This window comes from Callithrix jacchus, chromosome 5, assembly GCF_049354715.1.
Source record: "Callithrix jacchus isolate 240 chromosome 5, calJac240_pri, whole genome shotgun sequence".
Classification (NCBI taxonomy): Eukaryota; Metazoa; Chordata; class Mammalia; order Primates; family Cebidae; genus Callithrix; species Callithrix jacchus.
The window spans coordinates 70829698-70838246 of record NC_133506.1 but is presented as its reverse complement, the minus strand read 5'-3'; the positions used below and the strand labels follow the sequence as shown (position 1 = coordinate 70838246).

The 8549-nt window shown below is 50.3% G+C and overlaps 1 long non-coding RNA gene across 1 annotated transcript; it reads left to right on the top strand.

Annotated features, from left to right (window-relative positions):
- Positions 1–2012: 2012 nt before the first annotated feature.
- LOC144582548 (uncharacterized) lies at positions 2013–8290 on the top strand. Its single transcript, XR_013535466.1, has 2 exons — positions 2013–2160; positions 7737–8290. It is a non-coding gene; the product is annotated as an uncharacterized LOC144582548 (long non-coding RNA).
- Positions 8291–8549: the final 259 nt, after the last annotated feature.

Sequence of the window (8549 nt, the reverse complement as noted above, 5' to 3'; positions counted from 1 at the left end):
TCTGCTTTCTCCCATAAAACCATGTCATAAATATTTCCATATCATCTAACATTTTTCCAATACATGATTTTTAATGATTCCTTTGGAATATTACACCTCATTTATACTATAATTTGTTGATGGACATTTGGAAATTTGTTCTGTTTCCTATTTTGTGTGTGTGCTACTGCTAACCACATTGATGAATATCCTTGTGCTGTCTCTGGATATATTCACTAGTTACATTCACAAACATGGAGACCCTGGATAGAAGGAAAGGTACATTTACCCTAACAGTAAATAACCCATTACGTGGAGGTTGCAGTGAGCCAAGATTGCCCCACTGCATTCCAGCCTGGGCATTGTCATTTAAAAACATCTTTGTGACTGTAATCCTAGCACTTTGGGAGACTGAGGCAAGGATCTCTTGAGGACAGGAGCTCCAGACCAGCCTGGTCTATGAGTATAGTGAGACCTCATATCTACAAAAATTAAAAAACTAGCTGGGTGCGGTGGTACGCACCTGTAGTCCCAGCTACTTGGGAGGCTGAGGTGCGAGGGTCACTTTAGCTTAGGAAATTAAGGTTGCAATAAGCTGTGATCACGCCACTGCACTTGAGCTTGGTGACAGAGCAAGACCTTGTTTCACTTATTTAAAAATAATAAAAGAAAAATGAAAGTAAATGGGGGTCTCTGTCGTTTTCTTATTATTTGTAGGTACTCTTTGTATATTCCAGATCTTAGTGCTTCTTTGGTTTTATATGTTGTGAATGTTTTCTTAATTTTGAGAGTTGCCTTTTAATTAATTTTTTATTATACAGAGAAGCCTTACATTTTAATGTGGTAAAATTTATAAACCTTTCCTTTGTATTTCCTTCATTTGTATATTTAGAAGAGCCTTTCCTTTTTCATTATAAGTCATATAGCAACTTTTCTACAACTTCAGAAGAGAAACAAACAAAGTTATGCCCGGTTCCATCATCTCCTGCAGCCAGCCAGGATTTAATTAAGAGCAAAATCGAGATTTAATGAGCAGGTCAAGGCCTGGTGTAGATTTAGATGATCCATTTCAATAACCTCAGAGCTGACTGGTTATTCAATAACCTCAGTGCCCGACACCCTGATGCAGTGGGCAGGGTGTGGTTGTGGCAGTGCAGAGGACTGCCTGGTATGGGCCTTCCAGGCTGTGCCCCTTTCTTCACCTGTAAAGGAGGAGGTGGGACTAATGCGCTGCTGTCTTAGGAGGCAGGTGCAGACCCTGGTTCAAATCCCTGCCAGGCCAGTGGCCAGCTGCAAGCCCTAAGGTTTCCGCCTCTGCAAAACGGGGGAAACAGTGCCTCCCTCACTGAATAGTTGGGACAATGAAATCAGATGGCAGTCATGCTTCTCAGGCAGGCCCGTGCCCCAGTTCAGTTAGATATTATTATAGTTATTGCTTATTATTGGTGGTATTGATGGTAGCTGTGTTTAGGAATTCCCAACGAGCCTCCTGCTCCCACCTGCTGTGAATCCAGATCAAGAGGTGGGGCTCTGGCTGTGTAGACTGCCACAAGGGGAAGGAGGCCAGGACTGACCGGGCACCGGGGTCGGCCAGGCTGAGGCCACATCCCGGCAGCGCGGAGGGGAAGGGAGCAGGGCTGACCCGGAGGCTGCGAAGGCTCCTGGCAGACCCGGAGCTGGCGCTCCCCCAACACCGACCCCACCGCTTTTCCGATCCGAGGGGAGGGGCTGCCCCGCCGCTCCCTCGGGTCCTTAGCGACGGCCGGATAAGCGCAGGCGATAAGGGCTTCCGGTGGCCGGGGAGCGCAAATGGGGCGGCGCGGCGGCGGTTCCGGCGGATCCGGGCGCGGTGTTTGCGGGAGATAAGCGCGCGGCCGCTGCGTCCCGCTGGGTACACAGTCACCACTTAGCTGCGCAAACAGCAGCCGCTCGCCTTGGGACAGCAGCCGCGCCGGCACCGGACACGCGGCCTCTGCGCGCGCCGGGGGAGGACCCCGGGAGGCCGGTGGGGTGTGACAGCGGCGTCACCCGCCAGACCCGCGCGGGATCCGCGTGGGGGCCTGGGGCTGTGACAGCCCCGGGCACGAGCCTGCGGGAGAGTGGACGTGCACTGGCCAGCCGATGTGCGCCTAAGGCCCGGCGGCGGGGAGCGTTGGTGCCTGAGTTTGTGGAATGAGGGCGGTGGGTGAACTAGTGGTGTCTGAGGGGCTGTTCCCAAGATGTGTGTGCCTGGGGGGCCTTGAGAGAGCCCCCAAGGGTGGTCTTCATCTCTGCAGTGTCCCCTGTAGCTGGGCCGCTCCCCATCAGTCCTCATTCTCCTCCCCTTGGGGGCAGGCACCCAGATCCCTAAATTCCCAGAAAAGGCTAAAGGTTCCGGTTCTCAGCAGGACTGGGTCTGTGGGACACAGAGCAGGCCGCAGAGCTGGGGCTCCGTCAGGCAGTGGTCGGGGTTGGAGAGCCAGTGGAGGGCCACCCAGCACCTCTTTACTGCCTCCCTTATCTCGGGGCATCAACCCCAAAACCCTCCTTGGCCCCTGTCTCCTACTCCAGCTGCGTTTTTTTTTTTTTTTTTTTTTTTTAAGACAGAATCTCCCTCTGTCACCCAGGCTGGAGTGCAATGGGGTGATCTCTGCTCGCTGCAACCTCTGCCTCCTGGGTTCAAGGGATTCTCTTGCCTCAGCCTCCCCAGTAGCTGGGATTACAGGCATGCACCACGAAGACACCTGGCTAATTTTTGTATTTTTAGTAGAGACAGGGTTTCACCACGTTGGCCAGGCAGGTCTCAAACTCCCAACCTCAGATGATCCTCCCACCTTAGCCTCCCAAAGTGTTGGGATTACAGGTGTGAGCCACTGCATCCAGCGTTCAGCTGCTTCTGGCACCCCAACTGGCTACAGATTTGGGGCCACCACTCTCCTCCTCCTCCTTAGAACACTCCTTACCAAAGGTCATCTGAAGAAGAAACCCTCTTATCCAGGACAAGATGAGCAGCTCCCTCCAGCCAAGAGTAGCCTGTTGAACAAAGACTGACCCCAGGCATCAGGCTCAGGCACCCAGTTGAGCCCTGAGTCCAGCCTGTCCCATCTTTAGGCACAAGCCTTGATGACATTTCATGAGCTTGAAAGACTTTTTCCAGTCCTGTTGGGTCCTGTCCATTCATGCCTGTTCCTGCCATGTGGCCCTAGTCTCCCTGCTGCTACCATAACCTTGGCTAAACTCTTTCTCTGGCTTTTGCCTGACTCTGCTTGAAAGCAAGCCTGCCAGGTACAAGCCAGGTACAAGTTCAGTTTGTGCACTGCACAAGAGTGTCACACCTTGGGGCATGGTTCACATTGTAGATAAGTGATGTACATGAGTGTGCACTGTCCTTCCTGAATCAGTAGGGGCGAGTCTTCTTACAAAAACACACACAGGCATTCAGGGCCATGCATGAGGAGACATACTGACTCATGTGTGTACATGTGGTCTTGCCCCAGCCTCACCTCACTCCAGACTTCTGAGGTGGTTTCTCCTGCTGGCCTGACACTCTCAGAGATGGGATTCCCAACCCATCCACTCTGAAGTGGGGTTGCTTACTAGTTGGCACTGACCTGTCATTCAGAGTTGGCAGGGCTCTGGGGAGCTCCCCTGGACAGAGCTGCGCAGAGCTAAGAAGTGGTCTATGAAGAGGTAATTTGATCTAATTGCTCGGAGGATGCAGATGTTCTGGCTGCTGATAGAAAATGTTCGTGGAAAGTGATACATTGGACTATATTGATCATACCATTGAGAGAATGGAAAGGCAAGCCACAGAGTGGGAGAAGATACTTGTGAGGGACTCATTTCCAGAAACTATATAGAACATTTACACATCAATAAGAAAAGGTGGACAATTCAAAAGAAAAATGGGCAAAAGGCTTGATCAGACAACTCACAACAGAGGATAACCAAATGGTTAATAAACATATGAAAAGGGCCAGGTGCGGTGGCTCCCGCCTGTAGTCCCAGAACTTTGGGAGGCTGAGGTGGGTGGATCATGAGGTCAGGAGTTCAAGACCAGCCTGGCCAACATGGTGAAACCCTGTCTCTACTAAAAATGCAAACATTAGCTGGATGTGGTGGCTCGTGCCTGTAATCCCAGCTACTCAGGAGGCTGAGGCAGGAGAATTGCTTGAATCCCGGAGGCAGAGATTGCAGTGAGTTCAGATTGCCATTACATCCCAGCCTGGGCGACAAAGCAAGACTCTGTCTAAAAAAAAAAAGAAAGAAGGGGTCCAAAGTGGCTCCCGCCGGAGGTCATGGCGCTTGCGAAGGTGAGGTCATCAGTTCAAGGCTAACCTGAGCAACCTCATAAGCTCAAACTGATTGGGGGAAAAAAAAAAAAGAAAGAAAAGACGCTCTTTTAAGCAATCATCAGGAAAATGGAAATTAAAGCCACAGTGAGCTACCACTACCCATCCACCAGAATGACTAAAATGAAAAGACAGGCCGGGCTCGGTGGCTCACGCCTGTAATCCCAGCACTTTGGGAGGCCGAGGTGGGCTGATCACCCGAGGTCAGGAGTTTGAAAACAGCCTGGCCAACATGGTGAAACTCTATCTCTACTAAAAATACAAAAATTAGTGATGCGTGGTGATGGGTGACTATAATCCCAGCTACTTGGGAGGCTGAGGCAGAAAACTGCTTGAACCCAGGAGAAGCAGGCTGCAGTGAGCTGAGATTGTGCCACTGCACTCCAGCCCGGGCGACAGAGTGAGACTCTGCCTCAAAAAAAAGAATCCTATGTGATTCCACTTATATGTTAGAAATCAGGAAAAACGGTTCTCCTCAGCAGGGAAGGGATGGGAAGGGCAGGGACACTGGGAGGACTTCCTGGGGGTTTGTGATGTTCTGTTTCTTAGGCTGGGTCCTGGCTGTGCTGATGCATTTCATTTGTGAAAACCCATTGAACTGAGCATTTACAATCTGTGCACTTTGCTGTAGGTGTGCTGGTTTTCCATAAAAAGTTGAAACTGTGTTTTGACATTTATGGAGCTACCGTTTGGGTAAATTGAAGCCATGTGTCACTGATGAAACTCTCTTGGCCCTTATGTTCCCTCCCCTGTCTCCCCCTCTTCTATCCCTGGCCTCATCTAGCTCCCCACACATCCCGCTGGTCTGCTTCTGATTGCACAGGATATGCAGTTATATACATATATATATATATATATATATATATTTTAGACAGAGTGTCACCAGCACCCAAGCTGGAGTGCAGCGGTGCCATCATAGCTCACCGTAGCCTTCATCTCCCGGCATCAAGTGGTCCTCCTGTCTGAGTCTCCTGAGTAGCTGGGACTACAGCGTTTGTTTGTTTTTTTCATCTTTATTAGAGAAGAGGTCTCATTATGTCATCCATAACATGTATTTATGTTAGAGAAAGAAGTCCTTTAAGTTTTTTCCCCACAAACTGCTGTATAGGCAGGTGTAGTCGACGTCTGGAAGCCCTGCTTTCCCTGATGTTTTATCAGTTTGAGATTAGGTTCAGCTGTGAGTGAAGAGAAATTGCAACGCACCAGTGCCTGAAATCAGGGATTCTCAAATTTAAGCATCAGAATCACTTGGAGGGCTTGGTAAGACTCAGACTGCGGGGCCCTCCCTCCCTCCCTCTCTTCCTTCCTTCCTTCCTTCCTTCCTTCCTTCCTTCCTTCCTTCCTTCCTTCCTTCCTTCCTTCCTTCCTTCTTCCCTCTCTCTCTCTCTCTCTCCTTGTTTTCTTTCTTACAGGGTCTTGCTCTGTCACCCTTATGTATGATGGCACAATCATGGCTCACTGCAGTCTTGACCTCCTGGGCTCCTCCCATCCCAGCCTCCCAAGTAGTGTGGATTACAGGTGTGTGCCATCATGAGTGGCTAATTTATTTTTTGGTAGAGATGGGGTCTCCCCCTGTTGCCCAGGCTGGTCTTGAACTCCTGGGCTCAAGCAATCCACCCACTTTGGCCTCCCAGAATGCTGGGATTATAGGTGTAAGCCACTGTGCCCGACCAACATTCACTTTGGTACACGTTTTATTATGCAACCTCAAGAGGTTCACAGACCCCTGAGATTCACTGAGGAACCCCATTTAAAAATCCTTGTCATAGAGGAAATCTCCATTTAAGCAGTGTTTTTAGGAGCCCCAGGCCCTGGGACAGCAGTTTCAGGAGGTTTTCCTGAATAGCACCAACTCTGAAGTGAGTGTTCTAGGTGGGAAGACCCCTGTGGCAGTGGCATAGGTGGCTGAGATGGTGCTGCAGTTTCAAGGGACCCCAGAGCTGGGCTGAAGACACAGAGTAGGGTGAAGGTAAGGAGGAGAAAGTGGATAGAGGGACAAGGGGCATGGGGCAGGAGGGGTCAGGAATGCACATGCCAAGGAACTGCATGTCAGCAGCACCCGTGTCAGGCAGGCAGGCACTGGGACACCTGCAACGTGTTTCTAGCTGGGGCGGCATCTTTGCGTGAGGTCCTGTTCGAGGGGCTTCCAGGAGAGGGCCCTGGAACGCTAGTCTCCAGGTCACTGGCTTGGGCCTCATTCTCCCTAGGAGGCGGCAGAAAGGTGGGAGTGGTCGTTTTCTTGTTTTCTTCTCTTTCTGCTGTCACCTTCCACCCACCTCTCTGATGGATGGCAGAGACTGAGTCCTGGTTAATGGCTTTTCACGGAGCCTGGAAATAATGAAGCTGCTAACAAGGGCCTGGGTGAATGAATTGCTGTCTCTGCCTCCCTCTCTCCCTCCCTCCCTCTCCCCCGCTGAAGGCCATGGAGGAGGCCACGGGCAGTGCAGCAGCTCCTGAACACTAGGGAATGGGGATTGAAAGATGGGGCCCGTCACCCTAGGCCAGGAAGGCAGTGTGGGGAGACATGAGAGGGTGGAGATAAGCACTGGGGAGAAGCATATGTAGAGAGGCAGTTGGTGAGAATTGTGGAGAAATGTGGGGACAGGCTGGTGGCAGAGAAGTGAGCAAGAGTGAGAAGAGATTTGTATCAGGTAGGGTGGGATGGGTGGAGTGGTGGTCCCTTTCTGTGCCAGGAACTGGGGCACACCATGCCTTGTCCTTAAGGAAACCACAGTTTGGTAGGGGAGAGAGAAGCATGCAGATATAGTCACTGGTTGGTTTGAGATGGAGTCTTGTTCTGTTACCCAGGATGGAGTGTAGTGGCGCCATCTTGGCTCACTGCAACCTCCACCTTCTGGGTTCAAGCGATTCTCCTGCCTCAGCCTCCTGAGTAGCTGGGGCTATAGGTGTGCACCACCATGCCTGCCTAATTTTGGTATTTTTAGTGGAGATGGACTTTCACCATGTTGACCAGGCTGGTCTTGAACTCCTGACCTCAGGTGATTCATCTGCCTCAGCCTCCCAAAGTGCTGGGATCATAGATGTAAGCCACCATGCTTGGCTGTTTTTTTTTTTTTAACAGGGTCTTACTCCCATCACCCAGGCTGGAGTGCAGTGGTTAGATCTTGGCTCGCTGCAGCCTCGATTTTCTGGGTTCAGATTATCCTCCTGTCTCAGCCTCCCAAGTAGCTGCTCCCAAGTAGGCACATGCTACAACACCCAGCTAATTAAAACATTTTTTTTAGTAAAGATAAGGTTTCACTATGTTGGCCAGGCTGATCTCAAACTCCTGGGCTCAAGCAATCTGCCCACCTTGGCCTTCCAAAGTGCTAGGATTACAGGTGTGAGCCACTGCGCTCAGCCTACCCACTGTTTATTTTGTCAGAAGAAGCCTGTGACACGAACTTTCCTATTCTCTTTTTACAGTGAGGCTCAGAGAGACCAAACAACTCTCCCAAAGTCACACAGCTGAGAAATGCGTGTTGGATTCAAACCCAGAACCTCTGACCCTAGAATCCATACCCTTTCCACCACCCCGAGGTTTGTAAGTACGTGGAAAGGAAAGACATGATCAGAAACCACTAAGAACAGATCGTTCTGGGTTGATCTGATTTTCCCCGTTGATGGAATTATTTGGTCGGGGATGGGGTGTTGAAAACTCCTCATGTCTGGACTTCAGCAAGGCACACAGCAAAATCTCTCTCCTGACGTCCTGCGGACATGCGGTGATGTGTGGGCAACGGCTCAACGGCTGGAAGAATTTCTAATTAGATGAGAGGCTGCTTCTAAAGGCAGTCCATGGCTGAAAGCGGGAGGTGGCGGCTTTGCGCCACGGGGCTGGGTCCTGCTCTGTTGAACTTTTTTCCCCGTATGCTCTCCCCCATATTTATTTCTAATTATTGAAGTAATGCATGTCTGCTGTAGGAAAAAAAAAAAAGATAACTAAGCCAAAAGAAGGAAAAAGCATCCTAATTCTCACCAGCATCACTTGCCTAACTGCGTTTTTCAATTTGCTGTAACTTTGAACATTTTTGGAATACAATGTTGGGACCCGAAATCCCACAACAAAAGAGAACCCACTGCTCACACTGAGGGCGAAGCCACCAGTCTCTTTCTTGCAAACAATAGCAAGAAAAGGTAGCGTGTTTTGGGTGCTTACAATGAGCTGGACACCGTCCTGAGCTTCCGATGCGCATTATTAGTTCATTCAATTCTCCTAATCCTTTACGGGCACTTTTA